Source organism: Neovison vison, chromosome 1, assembly GCF_020171115.1.
Source record: "Neovison vison isolate M4711 chromosome 1, ASM_NN_V1, whole genome shotgun sequence".
Classification (NCBI taxonomy): Eukaryota; Metazoa; Chordata; class Mammalia; order Carnivora; family Mustelidae; genus Neogale; species Neogale vison.
The window spans coordinates 92,313,162-92,332,076 of NC_058091.1; the positions used below are offsets into that span (position 1 = coordinate 92,313,162).

Genomic DNA, 18,915 nt, shown 5'->3' on the forward strand with positions numbered 1-18,915 from the left:
GAGAACTGACTAAAACCATGACCCAACCTAACTTCAAAGGCAGTTGCCCTAGGTTATTGTCCTTTTCCTCAAATGTAATGCCTGGCACATGGTAAAGACTCAATAAATAGGTGCTGGACTGAATTTGAGTTCCCAGCATGGCGACTATGTAGTCATAACTTTCTGAAACCATAGGCCCCTACATCTCAGGATAAAGGGAGACCATCCACATCTCACAGTCTAACATAAATGATGTTGGACCACCAACTTCTATAACCCCAGGTAATCATCTAGTTTATGCCTAAATGTCTTCACACACCAGTAATTTGTATCTCTCAAAGCACTCCATTCTGAGGGTAGTTCTAACCATTAGAAATGCTTTTCTTTGACTATACCTAGCCAAACTACGTTCCTCTCTAGTTTACTCTGTTGTACCCTTTGGTCCTTGCTCCATGATATATCGTGAGTAAAAAAAGTTCAGACTTTGACACCATCTCTCTATATCTAGAAGGCAGACTCAAGATTTTAATCAATAGCCCCCTTAGTTCTGACTAGTACTTGACCTTCAGCATCAATAAGCCATCATTTGTTAAACTATCCCTTTTACTTGATCAATGCAAATTCACTCTCAATATGTACAAGGCCCTGGAGAAAATTACACAGGGGATTCAAAAAAATGCATTTAGCCAAAAAGCTTGTGGCCTCCTATGGGGTTGGCTGACAGATAGGACTGGAACAATATCAGATAGCCCTCCTGAGTGCTTGCATACTTCTGCTCACTAGACTTCACTTTCTCAGGACCGTTCTCAAAATAGCATGTTTTTTTTTTTTTCATTTTTGTTTTTGTTTCTGTTTTATCATCTGAAAGGCAAGCCTAGTTTTATTTCTGAGTGGGCTGCAGAGACATGAATTTTATAACAACCTCATTTTCAGCAAATGCATGAACAACAACAACAAAAAAGTTGGGTAACTGATCTCTGTATAATTCATTTCCACAGAGTGGTTTATGGGTCCCTGACATGGTACTTAGGGGGAGAAATCACCCATTCACTCAAGTTCATTGGTGGCTCCCCTGGAAACCGTAGCCCCATCAGGTAGCTGGGAGGTCCCCGGGCTTCCTAGCAAAGCTGGAAACAACTCAAACAAAATACTGGAATGAGGGTTTATTAAGGTTTTTTTTTTAAAGAAGAAGAAAAAAATAATGCACTCCCAAAATGCAACCCAGTATTTTCCCCTCTGAGGTTTGGACGGGGAGGGGCTGATGCCTTCTTTCATACATAAGAGTCTAATTGTATGCTTATTTCTACCTTGCAAATTGCTCCCAGCAGAGGCTCAGGTTTATCACGGAAAACTGGCGCCTTTGACGGTGTTGGTTGTAGGTAATTGCTATGAAATTACAGTTATTCTACCTCTCTCTTAACGATCCCCAAAGCCCCATCCTTATTCAGGTCTCGCTTTTCCTCTGTGCTGCAAATAGACCCACTCCTGAGCAGCTGAGACACCACAGGCTCCGTTATACAAAATCGGAAAGGTGGGAGGCCACATTGTGGGCAACACACCTACCCGCAGAGCTAGAGTTACTGATAAAGCCTCACTCAGACAGGCGACTATTAATTTAATAATAGCCTGGCGCTCACTGGAGTTTATAATGTCGGCTCCCTAAGGCCTTCCCAAGAAGCACTCCTCAGGCACCTGGTTCCTAGTCGTTTAAGACATCCTGACAAAGGAAATCTTCCCCAGGGCTCATCAGAAATGACAAGGAAAGAATTAAAAAACAAAACCAAAAGCCATATCCAGGTACTGCCACCTACTTTTCCTCTGGTGGGGGTAGCTGGGTGGGGGGGTGGGTAAGTAATGATAAGGGAACTGAAGGAAGAACTAGTAAAATACTGGAATTCTAATAAGCTGGAAAGAAAATTCATAGAACAACAACTCATGTCTACATTGTCAGGCACTGTTCAAAATGCTTCACATATAATATTAACTCATTTATTCTTCACGAGAAGCCCATGAAGTGGGGTATTAGCACCCTTTTTCAATTTGTGGAAACTGAGGCACAGAGAGAGGAGAGAACCGGTCTAATGGTCCCTGGTTTGAATACAGGCGATCTGGCTCCAGATCCTGCAGCCACATGCCCAGAGCCCAACCTGAGGCCCCAAAGAGATAACCTGGTGGCCCCAGGTCATAGAGCTGAAGGTGACAGTGATGGGACTGTGTGCACACATCCCACCCTTCCACCCCTGTGCCCGTAGCTGTGTCCGAGGTGCGGAGGATGCTGGCTTTCACAGCTTCCCATCTTTTCCCTATTGCCGTAAATCACGTTAGGCCCAGACAGCTATGCTCTGTCATAAATCATGATGCTACCCAGGAAACAAAAATTGCCAAAGAGCCATAGAAATAACATTTGAGGATGCTCAGCTTCCTTTTCTTTTTCCTTCTTTTCTTTTTCTTTTTTTTTCTCTTTTCTTCTCCGTTCTTGGGGTAAGAGCATTTACCATGAGACCTCCTCCCAAGACCTCGTGAATGGACCATACATTACTATGACCACAGGCACAGCGTGGGACCACAGAGCTCTAGAGCTGATTTACCGGGCTCACCTGGAACTTTATTCCCGCTGAATAGCAGCTCCTCGTTTCCCCTCCCCCCAGCCCTGGTGACCACCATTCCACTCTTTGATCCTATGACATGGACTGTTCTAGTGACCTCCTACAAACGAAATCAGGCAATATCTGTCTCTCTATGATTGACCAAACTCATCTAGCATCGTGTGCTCGAGGTTCATCCATGGCGTGACATTCTTGGATCTTCCTTCCGTGCTAAGACTGAAGACTATTCCACAGTGTGTATATAGCACAGTCAAGTTTCTTTATCCATTCACCGGTCCACGGACACCTAGGCTCCTCCCACGTCTTGGCCGTTGTGAACCCTGCTGCACTGAAGGGGATCGTGCCAATATCCCTTCAAGATCCTGATTTCAGTTATTTTTGATAAATACCCAGAAGCGAGATTGCTGGATCATAGGGAAGTCCTGTTTTTAGGTTTTTGAGGAACCTGTGTACTGTTCTCCAGAGTGGCTACTCCCAATTGCGTTCCCAGCAACAGTGCCCCCAAGTCCCGATTTCTTTGCATCCCCAGCAGTGCTTGTTGCCATGGGGGTTTTGATGACAGCCACCCTGACAGGTGTAAGGTGGTATCTCATTGTGGGTTTGATCTGCATTTCCCGGATGGTGAGTGACATTGAGATTTTTTTCGTATACCTGTTGGTTCTTAACGTCTCCTTTGGAGAAATGTCTATTTAGGTCCCTAGCCCATTTCTTAAATCAGGGTATTCCACTGGGGTTTTTTGTTTTTGTTGTTTTACTGTGGAGTCGTTCAGCTTCTTTCTTTCCCCCTTCACAACTCACCACTTATGTGGCCCAGAGAAGCCCTTTGTTAAAGTCATGGGTTAAAGAAAGGGAGCTTGTGGCAACCACTCAAAACACCAACAGAGAACAGCCAGGTGAGGTTCCATGGGACCCTAGGCCCTGAAAAGTGTGAGGGAAAACATGTGGGCTGGGGAAGAGGCTGTGAACAGTAAATGCTGAAGGCAGGCATACAAGCAGTGTACTAGGTTAAATAATGCCTCCCCCACACACCAAATTCACGTCTTTCCAGAATGTTAAGTGCTCCCTAATTTGGGTCTCTGCAGACGTAATTAAGGTAAGATGAGGTCATATACCGGATTAGGGCAGGCCCTAAATATGTGGATGTACTCATAAGAAGAGAGCAATATGGACACAGACCTGCAGGAGAGAGGGTCATGTGAAGACAGAGGTAGAAATTGGAGTCCTGCCTCCACAAGGCAAGGAACACCAAGGATCACCAGAAACACCAGACGCTAGAAGAGATGAGGAAGGGGAGCCTTCTCTGAGCCTCTGGAGAGAGCATGGCCTTGCTGATACCTTGATGTTCAACTTCTAGCCTCCAGAATAAATCTCTGTGTATGGGAAAAACCATCCAGTTTATGGTGATCTGTTATGACAGCCCTCAGAAACAAATGCAAGCCAGAAAGTGTCAGAAAGAGCATGGTATACAGCTGGTGGCAAATTTTCTAAGTTCACAGTTCTGCTTTGCCATGCTGTGCCCATGTGCAGAATTACCAGCCAACTGTGACCCCAAAGTCCTTCCCCTTTCCTAGATATAGTAAATGTATTTACTGTAAGTTATACTCTACTATAAATATGCTATAGATACAGTAAAACTTCTGTAATATATAATATTGCCTATGATAATAATAGAATAATAGAATTATATAGGTTGTATGACTATACATTATATTACTTGCCAGGTAAGTCATATTGTATGCTATGAGATACTGCCTTTCATGTAGTCTCTCCCTCTAAAAGGTGAGCGTGGTTACCCCCCACACAAGGGCCAGGTTTTACTTACTGTGCCCTAAGTAGCAATAAGCACAGATTTAGTCGGTCCTGTTCCTGTTTGAGCAGATGTATTTTGAGGGGAGGAAGGTATCGCACCCTATCTATCTCTTGAGAATCTCAAAATCGCAATGTTGGTGTTCTGAAGAGCGTCCCAGAGAAGTCTGGGTTGTACGACACAACATAGCAGATCACGGATCTCAAGCCATCTCGGTCGCTGACTCACTGTGCGACCTTGAGTAATGAAATCACGTTCCTCTATTGGTCTCTACTACCACACTTGAAAATTCCTACAGTTTTGTGACTTCTAGTAACTAATGGAGATTTAAGACAGCAGTCCTCAAACATTTTGGTCTCAGAGCTCTTACGTACTTTTTAAAAATCGCTGAGAATCCCAAACAGCTTTTTGTATTTATTGTTTTATAAATGAAAGCTAAAAAGTATTTTTAATCTTTTTTTACTTATTTAAATATAATAATGGCAATGATAATAAATATATTGTATGTTAACATAAATAATACTCTAAAATAAAAGAAGTATATTTTGGGGGCGGCTGGGTGGCTCAGTGGGTTAAGCCTCTGCTTTCGGCTCAGGCCATGATCCCAGGGTCCTGGGATCGAGTCCCGCATCGGGCTCTCTGCTCAGTGGGGAGCCTGCTTCCTCCTCTCTCTCGCTGCCTGCCTCTCTGCCTACTTGTGATCTCTGTCTGTCCAATAAATAAATAAAATATTTTTTTAAAAAGGTGTATTTGTAAGAAAAAAAAAAAAAGAAGAAGAAGAAGAAGAAGTACATTTTTTAAGGAAAGAACTTGAGTGAGAAGAGTGGCATTGTTTTATGTTTTTGCAAAATCCTTAATGTCTGACTTAATAAAAGTTGGCTTCTGCCTTCAATCTTTTGCTTTTTGGTTGAAGTATAAAAAGAAAATCTGGCCTCACTCAGATATGTACTTGGAAAAGGGAGGAGTAATTTAATAGCTTTTTCAGATAAACGGGGGCATTTTTCTTTAATACCATACCGAAACTCAAAGGGTAGTTTCTTAAAACCTAGTTGGTGGATGGAATTCGAAACCCTATCAGCCAAGTTCTTCTGTTCCACTAAAACCCATTCATCTATCTCGTACTATGAATGGGCCATTCACCCATGAATGATTTTTTAACATCACAAATTCGTCATTTGGTAAACAGCGTTTCACTGAATGATACAGATCTCCCAAAGGCCGATACGTGTCATCGTACAATGTCAAAATATTTCATTCAGTAACAGCACCACTTGAGCTCATCCGAGAAGTATGAGAGACACGGTCAAGGGCGTGGGGGCTGGTATCTGTTTCCCAATATCCTCATTTTCTCTTGAAAGCTTGTACTGGATCATAGGCAATCAATACTGTCCATGGTTAGCCTTGAGACGCCAAGTTCATCTCCTGGATTTTCCAGAAAGAGTCTGGCAGACACCAAGCCTGAGGAGCCATAGTTTGTCTGCCCCCTGCTCTTTCCGGTAAAAACCCTGCTCTGTGAGAGGCCGGCTGGTTCGGCTTTCCACTCAAACAAGCAAGAGCTGTTCCTCCGACAACCGTTGACTTCGGAATGCAGCCCAGCAGCTTTATGTGCATTTCCCATTTCTTCAGTCAGAATGTTTAAAAGACATGCACCAAGGGTTCAGGTTTTATTCCATTATATACTTTTTTTTTTTTTAACCACTTCATCCAGGATATTCATAAGCGAGACTGGCTTCTTTTTTTTTTCTGCATGCACGTGACTCCTAGTCCTAGTTCATACCACTGCCTTGATTTGTGCTAAAACACCAGCAAACTTACTCGTGAAATTTCAACCCCAGGGGGACATTATATTCCTTTGAAAAAGCTGAGACCTCCCAGAATTCCTGGAAGGGTCTCAGGGACCCCAAGAGGTCATGAACAACATTTGAGAAGTGTTGGTTTAAGACACCCCATGAAAGGACCAGGTATATGGAGCTTTGTCTGCGGACAAGAAGAAGCTGATTAATTGTCCCAAAGTCATTTGTAAGCACCAACGTCTGGAAGAGGGAAGAATTTTTCAGAGAGGAACCAAGAAAGAATAGCAGGGAATGGACAGACAACATTTAAGCTTGACAGATTTGTGTCATTTATCAATTTATTGTCTCTCAGTTCTGAATGCCCTCTGTAGGAAATGTTCTGTGAGAATAGGGGGAAGTGCCTCTCAGCATTTCTAAAGTAAGCACGAAGGTATCTTTCTCAGGAGATAGCACCACAGGGACCTTGCAGGAGGAAGAGTTTCTTCTGCTGTCTGTGGTGTGGGCTGGGGGTCAGCTGTGTGGGTGGGAAGACATCCAGCAGAGCCTGCGCCAACCACAGCCCAGAATGTGATCCCTGTGGCACCTTGCAGCCACAGCCTGGTGATAACCACTCTGTAGCCCTATTGACACAGAGGCCAAAGCCCCCATGTAGCCTGCCTCTGGTCGGGGTGTCCACGCAGATGTGATGCTTCCTTTGCAAGCCTCATGTGGCCTGAAGGCCTCCTGCTCCTGCTGATACCTGGTTCCCGCTTATGCCTCTGACACCATTGCTGACCACCTGCTCCCCTCTGAGCTCTGGATGGTAGCCTATTGCTTTTCCAAACAACTCCAGACCAGCTCTGGCCTCACCAAACCAGTGAACTTCTGTGCTTTTTGTGGGGCTGACTTTAACCTCTCCAGTGAGATCTGAACCCCTTCATTAGCCATTCTTCTACAGCTCCAGAATTCTCATATATGTTAGGATCAATCTTCTATCATGGTTAATACTTTATGTTAAACTTCTCCTGTTTAAACTACTGCGTGGTTTCTCTCTCTTGATTGGGACCAATGTGCTACAGATATTTAAATGTCTGATATTTCAAAATGCAAGCTTTTTAGGTTCCTTGGTTCATTATTTTTTTAAAAGGTTTTATTCATTTGACACGGAGAGAGAGAGAGAGAGAGACCACAAGCAGGGAGAGTAACAGGCAAAGGGAGAAGCAGGCTCCCTGTTGAGCAGGGAGCCTGGTGGTGGACTCGATCCCAAGATCCTGGGATCATGACCTGAGCCAAAGGCAGATGCTTAACTGGCTAAGCCATCCAGACATCCCTGTTTGATTCATTTAACAACCTAGCAAGGATAAGCTCTTAATGAAGCCCTAGAAGACAGAAACTCCAGTTCTCTCCAGAAAGTTAATTTACAGCACATTTCAAATTTTTGTTGCTTTGGTCCATGAAAACTATCCCCAAATACTCAAGTGATTAGGCGATTTTTTTCAAGTTTAGAAATAAAAATTCTGCAGTAATGGAGCTAGGACTGAACTCAGGGATGATATGGTCTAACTCTTTCATTTTACTGGTCAGAAAACAAGCCCAGAGAGGTTAAACAACTTGCCTATGGTTGCACAGCCTGGTCCCATGACAGAATGGGGGATATAATCCCTGATTTCTGATTTGTAGCTTTTTCCATGCTAGGTTGGTTGTTATCTTAGGGAAAGAGTGTCAAGGTGACAAAGGCCACAGGAAGAGAACTTTCTTTGGATATAAAATGACTCATCTGTAGAGCATGAAACTGATTCTCATTATATGAAAAAGAAAGAATTTTTCTTTATAATGACAATATATGGCTGGACCTGCCCATTTTTCCTTATTAGCGAGTATTCCTTATTATGATTATTTTTTCAGTACAGAATGGACTCTAATTATTTGGTCGGTAAGCCTTCTGCTAGCAGAGATAGGACTTGTGGTTTGTGGTCTACTCGAGGACAGGGAGCTCTCCTCTTGAGTAAAAAACAGCCCTTTTCTTAGCAGCCACATAAGGCTTTACTCACTGGGGTCATTTGGGCATTTTTCATTCAGTGAACAGGTAATGAGTATATATTTGAGGCTTCAGACACTGTCAGCGTTTCCATAAAGTGGATTATAAAGGCTGAATCAGCACTCTGTGGCTTGCTGCTTGTGCAATGCAATGTAAAGAATTCCAAGGCAGGGTTCTCTAGAAATAGGACCAACAGGATGTGAGGGCGCCTGGATGGCTCAGTCAGTTAAGTGTCTGCCTTTGGCTCAGGTCATGATCCTGGGGTCCTGGGATCAAGTCCCTCCTCAGACTCAAAGGGAAGTCTGCTTCCTCCTCTCCTCTACCTCCCCACCTACTCATGCTCTCTTACTTACTCAATCTCTCTGTTAAAAAAAAAAAAAAAATGAACCAACAAGATGTGTACAAATGGAAGGGATGATGGGTATGTGGACGGATAGATAGACAAATAGATAGATAGATACAATTATTTTAAGGGGTTGGCTCACATGACTGTAGAGGTCTGGTAAGTCCATAACCTGATGGAGTAGGTCATTAGGTTGGAGACTCAGGGAAGTCCTGCTGATAGAATTCCCTCTTCCTCACAGGGGACCAGTCTTTCTATTATGGCATTCAACTAACTGAATGAGGCCCACACACATTAGAGAAGGTAACCTGTTTTACTCAAAGTCTACTAATTTAAAGGTTAGGCTCATCCAAAAAATACCTCGAGCACAGAACTATCCAGAACAATGTCTGACTAAATATCTGAGCACCGCAGCCCAGCCAAGTTGACACAAAAAATTAAACATCATGCTAGGCAAATTCAAAAGCATTCGCTGAGACGGGTAACCCAGAAGTGCACTGTCTGTCATCATCACCTTAAGTCACCAGATGGTTTTATAAACACCTCGATATGGTTGCGTAACTATCCCCACCCAAGGGCCCCTGTGGGTGCCATACCCGGAAGCCTACTGTGTTCAGTGTCTGACTAAGAGAGCAGGGTCCAGTGGTGCCTTTGACCCTGAGTAGTTACCGCTCTGGTCTGATGGTGGCTTTGGGCCCAAGGACAACCACGACTTGCTGAGTTGCATAACGTGGCTGTTCTTGAGGCCTCTTGGGAGTGTCCTTCAGCCTCCCCCTAGCTTCGTGTCATTCCTGGCTGAGTCTGTATTCACCTCCTGTTCCTCCACACACTCTCTGGGAAAGAGCTGCCCTTTCCCACCCAACACCAACACCCCCGCTTCCAGCCCTTCTTTCAACTCCTACGGGGATTTTTATTTCTACGCTTTCGTGTCCACACTGTTTGAATAAATGAATGGGTCTCTTTTAAACCTCTTACTCATCCTGCTTCTACTTCACATCCTCCTTTGAAATGATTCTCTTTCAATCACTTTCTGGGCCTAAGCAATTCTCTTCTTTTCCCCTTTCTTTGTAACTTACTCCTACTTGAATTTTCTCTTGTAGTTAGAACTTTCGATTACCCTCACTTCTTAAAACTCAGGTTTCCGCAGCCTCCCTGTCACCGGGTGCCTCCTTTCTGCTGGGCTGGCTTTATGGGCCCACCATCTGTGAGGATGCATGAGGCCCGGGGCTCAGAAGGGCCCACGCTTGGCTTAATGCTCTGCTGTTGCTGCTGGCCCTGTGTCTGACTCTCATGTTCTTTTGCTGACAGCGTCCTCCTCCTGACCTTTACCCCCTCAGCTAGTCGCTCTCCCCCTCCACGCTTGATGCCCTCTGGAGCGCCCAAACATGATTATCCTCCCTAAGTCAGCAGTAACACTTGCTCTTAGACCTAGAACATTCTATTCAACCCCTGAGCTTACAAAAACAGAAAAGAAGGAAAAGGAAAGAGAAAGAAAGAAGAAAAGAGAAAATGTGGAAATGCTACAGGGCTTGCTTATCTCCATTCTTCCTGGTGAATTCTGCCTCTCAGCTTCTCTCACTCCCTTCTACATTATTCTAGATTTTGCCTCAATCGGAAGTTTGCCAGTTATTAGACACCTGAGGTTTTCTTATTAGTAAAAGTCAGATAGTATTCTTATTAATAATATTTTCAATGCCACACGATCTCCCTTTCTAATAAGACACTTGAGAAGTCTTCCATTAGCATGAGTGCTACTTGGTGATTTGTTTAATTTACTTATCCGTTTTATTTTATGAGACCCTGAGAACCCAAGAGGTGTTCAAGAAATACAGAGTTCATGGTCCTGGTATGCCTTACGTGTTACTCCACAGTGCTCCGGGAGGCACAACGACTCCGCTATCACACACCTGCACCAGCCCCAGGAACCCCCAGCAGCCAAACCTCTGCCTCTAAGTCAGGCTCTTCATGATCCACTAGCCCCAGACATGATACTTAACAACTAAGTTCCATTGCACTAGGATCAGGCTTTTGTCCTTGACCTCACAGAGTTCAGTAGTACAGTATAAAGGGCAGCGGGTAGAGTCAGGCAGACCTGGGTTCAAATTCCAGCCCTGATATCAAGCAGCTGAACGGGGCAGGTTTTATTTCCAAAGTGGCGACAGCCCTATTTCTAGTTCCGTATATCTCCAAAGGTGGAGTCTATATTTGCCTTCTTCTTGAAATGGGGTGGGTCTTTATGGCTGCCTCCACAAGTTGTAGAATGTCAAGTGTATGACTTCTGAGATCAGGTCATAAAAAGTAGTACAGATCGGGCCCGGCATGCTCTCTCTCCTTTGGGATGCCTGCCCTTAGAACCCAGGTCATGAGGAATCCACAGCACAACAATCAACTTCCAGCCAAGCGCTCAGCCAACAGGTGGCATCCCCCACCAGACAGGTGAATGAGTACAACTTCAGATGATGCCAGCCCCCGGCCTTCGAGCTGTACCAAATGACACCTAGTGAAGTAAAGTGAGTTATCTCCATCAACCTCAAGCCAAACTTTGGGTTCCTGAGTGAAATCAATGTCTTCATCATTTGAAGTCACTAAGTTTTGGGGTGGTATGTTACCCAGCAGGTAACACACACACACACACATACACACAATGTCACATCCTTTATCTGCAAATTGGGGACAAACCCTCACCTAAGAGGATTGTTACCAAACTGAATGGTAGGAGGTATAAAACACATGATGTTCACTTTAGAAACTTTCATCTCTATTCATTGCGACCACAGAAGACAAACATTTAGCAAGAGCTGATTAAACATCCCTGTTTGTGAAATGCTACGGCTTGGTAAAGAGTCAGTAGATCTCTCTTTGATGGCACAAAAATTCAACAATACCTTGGTGCTCAGGGTTTTGTGTGCAAAACAATCCATTCAGTAGAGAAAGCAAACACAGGGGCAACCATGGTCCCTGCTCACTGGCTGCAAAAGTGTCCCTAAATAAGGGCAGTGTCACACTGACCATGAGGAAGACAGGGAAGAGGATGTACGTTGAGGGAACTGTTGGTACAATCCCAGGCACATGCATGCCTGCTCTCTATAAGATCGTTGAGTTTCTATGCTGGGCTACATTCCTCAAGCACTGCTTACAAGTGGCTCAGGTGCCAAAGATGAGAACCCAAGGAAGATGGATGGATGAAGGTGACGGTCAGATTGTGGCAGATTACGGGTGACTTTCTGCTGAAGTCCAGTGGAAGCCTGTATGTCCCCTCATTACCCAAGAATCTTTGCTACAAATATTTATGGGATCATCATGCTGTTCTTTGAGGCTTGACTGTGGGTCTCAGTGTTTGCATCAGGAAAGTGAAAAGCCGGAATTCTCCCACATCAGAAATGTACGAAAGCAAAGGAAACCAAAGAGCGATACAAATCTCCAGCCTCAAATAAACAGAACTCCTTCCCGCATGGGTTTCATTTGAAGATGTCTTCTGACTTAAGCCTGCCCCAGAGAACACCAGTCCTAGTGGAGAAAACACGCTTTCCACTTAATTAGGGCACTGTCAAGAGTGTGGTTTTCCTCCCTTGACCTATTTTTTATTATTCAAGATGCTAGAGAAACTAGTTCCAGCTTTTGATCGTGAATCCATTTCCCCTACATTCCCAGAATGAACCTGCAACTCCTATCATCTTCATAGCAGACAAGGGTATCTTGACATTAAACTCCACTTCTCCCACAAACTCTGGTGTTTGGGATCCTGTGATAGTGAAGATCTCTCAATTATTACTCGCCCCGCCCTCTGCTCTCGTCATCTGAACGAGGAGTTTAGGATACAGCATCTTGACACCACAAGCTGGTCTGGAAAGATGTTAGAGTGCTCACCAAGTCAGCCATCTGGCCTCTCACTTGGGCTCAGTCACTCTCATCTACCCCAAACTCCCCAATATGATGGAAGAAAAGCCTATGGCACTAACATCAAATCTGAGTGATAAGATTTATTAAATAGGTTCACTGAAACCTGGGACCCTTTGGAAAAAATTTTTTGCAAAATTAGTATTTTATAAAATGTCAGCAAAGTATGTTTTAGAAATTAATAAGTCTAATACTCATTTAAAGATGCCATGTCATGGGGCACCTGGGTGGTTCAGTGGGTTAAGCCGCTGCTTTCGGCTCAGGTCATGATCTCAAGGTCCTGGGATCGAGTCCCGTATCGGGCTCTCTGCTCAGCAGGGAGCCTGCTTCCTCCTCTCTCTCTGCCTGCCTCCCTGCCTCCTTGTGATTTCTGTCTGTCAAATAAATAAATAAATCTTTCAAAAAAAAAAAAAAAGATGCCATGTCAGGGCCCGTTAGATATTCTGACTTAATCAATCTGGAATAGGGCTCAGATCTTTTTTTTTTTTTTTCCTCAAAACTTTCAAAAGGATTCCAATGTTTGATTGGGCCTGGCCACCTCTGACCTAGTTGGGCTCACGGTTAGGGATACAATAGAATCACCTAAGGGATATGTTAAACAAGAAAAATGGACCAAAATGGCCCCCAGACCCACTCCAAACACAGAGTCAGAGTCTCAGGGAGATTTCAGGTGCTCCCCCTTACTTGTTTGGTTTCCTATTTCCTGGTACTCCTGTCCTGGAGACACCTTCAGATCACCGCCCGCCTTCTCCCACCCCACTTCTACCATTGCTGCCCGCCCCCCGCACCGTCAGTCCTTGCATACGCCCTGAAAGAAGGGCACCATTTGGAGCTGTTCCGGGAATGGAGAGCATATTTGGGGTGGAAGATGTCTGGAGAACCTCAAGTCAGTGCAGCAGCAATGCCAAGAGCCTCACTCACCAGCTTCAAGGTTACATCTCCACACGCGTTTATTCTTGATCTCTGTAGTGGGGTCCTCCCTGAGGGTGACAGACAGCACTGGGATCAGGCCCAAGCTCTCACATGGTCATATGGGCTCACTCGTAGTTCCTCTTCCCCGGCAATGTCCTCTAGCCAGCAATGGCTATACGTACCACTTCTTCTACAGGTGGGTCTCCTTCAAGTCCTAGTTCAGCTTCCCTGGCTGTGTGGAACACTAAGAGGTTTCACCCCACGCTGAACCGTGTGCAGTCACCTGACCTCTTGGGCAGGGCGGCATCTTCACTGAAGGCCTGCTCAGTGCAGGGCTTAGGATTTCGACGATGAATGAGAACCAGTCCCTCTCCTTGAAAAACTGGACCACATGGAGGCAGCGAAAGGCAAGGAGATGATGTCTGGGTCATAAATGAAGTGCGGTAATGACAGAGCATGGGTAGAGCAGGGACACGAAGAGTTCAGGGAAGGTCTTGGGGTAGACGAGGATTTATTAAAGCATAACAGTGGGTGAGGACCACAGAGCAGAAACTACTACATAGATGCACGTCCGGCAGCTTGATTACACGGTGTGGGGTGTTTAGGGAACCATAAGCAGACAGTCTTATCCTTTGCTTTGTATCAGGGAAACGCACCCAGAAATTCTCCGGTTTAAGTATATCAGCTCAATCACAGGCAAGGCCACAAAGCAGTCAAACCCTATCTTCTGGAAGTCTCTCTGTCTCCTAGATCTGCTTTTTCCTGCCACCACTTGTCCCTGACCCATTTGCACCCCCCAACCCCGGCCAACATGGCATCTTCCCCACTTCGATTTCTCAAAGCCAACTCTGAAAGCATTTGAATTTACGGATGAATTCTATATGATTGTTTGCCATTGATCGTGGACCAGATAGAAGCAGAAGGAATAGAGCTTTGGTGGAGGGGGTTACAGGCATCTTCCAGGTAAGTGAGGAACTGGGAGAGAAGAAAGAATGTTAACAGTAGCCCCCCAGAGTCTGGAAACCAGACACACGGACTTTTGCCTATTAAATCCCATGTGAGATCCAATCAGTCCTTACCTCCACAACTTAACAAGGACAGAGTTTCTATAATGGGTGCCCAGGCCAAAGGGAAGAAATTCTTATCACAGAGCTGCTCCAATTTCCATTTAAAATACTCTACTTATGGGGTGCCTGGGTGGCTCAGTGGGTTAAAGCCTCTGCCTTCAGCTCAGGTCATGATCCCAGGGTGCTGGGATCAAGCCCCGCATCGGGCTCTCTGCTCAGCGGGAAGCCTGCTTCTCCATCTCTCTCTGCCTGCCTCTGCCTACTTGTGATCTCTGTCTGTCAAATAAATAAATAAAATCTTTAAAAAAATAAAATACTCTACTTAAAATTACTCCAGTGCTGGTTGGAAAGGCAAGACTTAAAAACAAAACACATTCCTTTTTAATTACTCTGGAGGTGGGAGACTACAGCAATGTTTAACTTTGCCTTAGATGCAAGTGCTAAGCAGTTGGGACAGTTGCTTGTGGTAAGACCCAAGCCGGAATGTTTGGAGGATGTTTGAGTGAACTGAGTTCCGTGAGCAGCCCTTTAATCAAAAGAGGGGAGTGTATTAAAAGCAGAGAATTAGAAGTCTTGTGTTCCAGATCTAGTTTGGGCTCAAATAACTGTGTGATCCTGGGTAAATAACTGCTCCCCTCCCCTGCCCCTGAGCCTTAGTTTTGTTATTTATAAAGTGGATACAAAAGTAAAAAAGATGATCTTGAAAGTCACTTTAAAATAGGGTCAAATGCGGCTCAGAAAAGGTAAATATCACTGAATCTTATATCTGCAGCTCAGAATTCTACTGGCTGGCTGAATAGAAATCCTGTGAGCCAGAGCGACACCCAGATCCCAGCACAACACTGGCTCCTGGCACAGGCTCCGTGAATGTTCGCTGAGAGGACGAAGCTTGCGGGCTGGCCCTCCACGCTGAAAGGCTCCTCCAAGGCATCGTCTTCCCATGATTTTCCTCAAACACCTTTCCATAGTATTCTGAGCACGTTACCTCAGAAAGCCATTGAAGAAGCTTTCTTGTTGGAAGGTTTCCCACCCTCAACCCAACCCAGATCCCTCCAGCCTCATCCAACTCCTTCGTTTCTCAGAGGAGGCCAACCGAGAACCGAGGTCCAGGAAGTGCAGGTGACCTGTCACCTGTGGAGTTAGCCGGAGCACGGAGACAGTTGAAAGCACAGTCAAAATCATCAACGTAAATAATTCAGACATAATCACCTGAGCTGTGAGCACTGAATCCTGTCAAAATTCCTCTCTGAAGGGGTTCCTGCTAGCCCTGGCTTACCTGTCATTTGACTCTTAAAAGAGTAAAATACTGAAGTCCGACGAATCCTTCCCATCAAAGTGAAGGATTCACTCAAGGTAAAGACAAGAAGCCAGACTCATACTGAAGGTCCCGAGATTACAGGGGAGGTAGCGGAGAAGCTGTGTGCCTAAATCCCCAGCTTCACATGCCCCTTTCTCCCCCACGGGATGACTGGGAGGATCCAGGGAGATCACACAGGAGACAGGGGAGCACGGAACCCAACAGAGAGCAAGCCTTCAGCTGTGCCTTCACTGTGGCTCTGCCCTCGGGCCCTTCCCTCCTTCCTCCAGCTCACCCCCCCCACCACCACCACAGTAAAACACAATCTGGGAAAGTCTTCTGTGCTACCGTGCAATATGGAAAGTTTCCCACCAACCGGTCCCTCCTATCCCACAAGCCCACCCAACTAATTCCTTTCAGGGTCCTACAGAAGGTCCCATGAAGACTAGAGTCCTGGATCATTATATCTTCTGCTTTTTAAAAAACAACCTCAAGGCTACAGACATAGAAGCTGAGCCAGGTTTTGGTGTCAAGGAGACCCCATTTCGCTTTCTCTGCCTTGAGAAAAACACACTCTGAGCTTACCCCTGATGGAGTTGTATGCTCAAGCTTAGCCTGAGCTATAATTGAAAAGAAGTCTGTCTTTTGTAATCCCTGAGACCCAGAGGGGAAGTGAAAAGCTTTTCCAAATGGCAGACTAAGGCAGGAAATGTTCTATTTATTGTACTCCCATAAAGAAAATAAATTCACCCCAGTAATCATACCACACACACAACAGTCAAGGCCATCACCCAGGAAGCCATAACCTGAGATGAAGTCTGTGTTCTATTCAGAGAGGGAATTTTTCCAAGACCTACAATATTTTCTTTCACAAATTCTACCGTTAAAAAAGACAGACTGGGGACGCCTGGGTGGCTCAGTTGGTTAAGCAGCTGCCTTCAGCTCAGGTCATGATCCCGGCGTCCTGGGATCGAGTCCCACATGGGGCTCCTTGCTCGGCAGGGAGCCTGCTTCGCCCTCTGCCTCTGCCTGCCTCTCTGTCTGCCTGTGCTCGCTCTCTCTCCCTCTCTCTGACAAATAAGTAAAATCTTTAAAAAAAAAAAAAAAAAAAAAAGACAGACTGCCTGCCCTGCTTTCTGTCTGGTTAGTGGCTGTCTCTCTGTCTGGTCGGTGGCTGTCAGGAGACGTGTGTGCTGGTCCCAGATGTCTTGCAAGATGAACGTGCCATTGAGCTAGTGACTGCCTCAGTGTGGCTTTCTGCATCCCTGCCTGGGAAGTGAAGGGATGACTGCATAATGTCCAGTCCTGCTCCTGATTACTCACTCAGCAATATTATCTCGGCTCAAAAAAAGTTGGAAATAAGAGTCCCTGGGTGGCTCAGTTGGTTAAGCGTCTGCCTTGGGCTCAGGTCATGATCCCAGGGTTCTGGGATCGAGTCCCACATCAGGCTCCCTGCTCAGGGGAGAGCTTGATCTCCCTCTCCCTTGGCCTACCTATTTGTGCTCTCTCTCTCTCTCTCTCTCTATCTCTCTGTCAAATAAATAAATAAAATATTTTTTAAAAATGCTGGAAATTGCCCTTGCTGGTGAGGAACAGTCTATAAATTCTCCACTTCTTGCCTCAGAGGAAAACCTAAAAGTGGCCTTTATAAAGATACAAATTTACCGGCCAAGCGACTCCAAAATAAGTGAGGTACAAGAATTTTTCTCCTCCATGGGATCCTCTCTGTAAGTCTCAGAATTTAGCATGATGCTCTTGGGCTACTCAAATTCACAAGCACCAAAACCCCTATTTTTGCTCCTGCATTTTGATACTGGGATCCACAGGAAGGACCCCTCAGATTAACCACTAGGTAGATCATAGGATGTGAAAGTGTGTTTCCAACTCTAACAGAATCGTCCCATCTATAGGTTTGGAGTATAAGTGTATGTAACGTAAGTTTATGTCAACAGTCACCAAGCATATGATTTGTATCTCCATTTAGTTTGAGGACACCAAATAAACCAGCTGCACATGGTTGTTAAAAAATCCTGCTATGGTCTTGCCCTCTAAGCCAACCCTCAACCATGTCTACTGTTTTAAGCTCCCTTAAACACTCACAATAGCTTCACTTGCAAGCTCTTCCTAAGGAAGGAAGCTCACTATTACTGGGCTATGTTTAGATGGGTGATGCCAAGCATTGGCCTTCAAGAGTAGCAGATAGATTTCTGAACTCTATCAAATGTTTAGGGGATCATCCCCCTCCAAATTATCTTCTGATGGAGGCTCAGGAATGGCAAAGATTTCTCAGCTTGTGCTTCATCTCTCAAGTCTTGGAAAAGAATGCCAGAAGCATGATGTAGAAAATTCTGAGACCTCGATTAGGAACAGTGGGGTAGAAGATCAACGTCATTTGCTGATTACATGTCTTATCTATAATGTCGACCTTAGATGGGACTCTGCAGACACTTCTCCACAGAGAGAGAGGACTTCTGAAGACGCAGAAGAGATAGGACACAGCTAAAGTGAGAAGCTTAATTTTCCCCCATGTTCTCCCAATTAGTTCTTATGAGATCTTTTTTTAATGGGGTTCTTTCTACTAAGTCATAAAACAGACCATGTTCTATTGCTCTCTTCTCAGTCTTGTGGTAAATTCAGGGTCAGACATATTCATTCTAAGTGTTCAAAATGTAGCTTGCATGCAAATACCACAGCCTCAGGGAATGACCTTGGGTTGAAGAGAAACGAGGCCTTCGAAACAAATTTACTAGAAGTGGAGTGTTGGGCATCCGGGACTTCAGTCCAGAGTGTCTGCAGTTCTGTAACTAGCTGGGAGCAAGGTGTTTCTTCTCTCAATCCCGTCTCAATCCAGGGATGGGGGTACAGTGGAGGACAGAGAGGTGCTTGCAATGGCCTCCAAGCTCTGTCCCTCTTCTGTAATGGCAATAACAACAGCTGCCAGGTGCTTCCCAAATTCTCTGTGAGGCTTGAATGCACACACCAGTGCTCTGGAAGCCTGTGGCCTGATAATACCACTGCCAGCCCAGATCCCTTCTTTCTCACCAGTAGATTGACATTATAGCTAGACTACTATCTCTTAGGAAAATGAACAGAAGCCCATTCTTCAATCAAGTCCCATCAAGGGTGCCTGCGTAGCTTGGCTGATTCCTGCATGATCTCAGGGTCATGAGATCGAGACCCACGTGGGGCTCCATGAT

The 18,915-nt window shown here is 45.1% G+C and overlaps 1 protein-coding gene across 1 annotated transcript in view; it reads right to left on the reverse strand.

Annotated features, from left to right (window-relative positions):
* The window catches only part of CLIC5 (chloride intracellular channel 5), a 100,642-nt gene that overhangs the window by 47,588 nt on the left and 34,139 nt on the right, over positions 1-18,915 (reverse strand). The gene's annotated exons all lie outside the window — the stretch shown is intronic.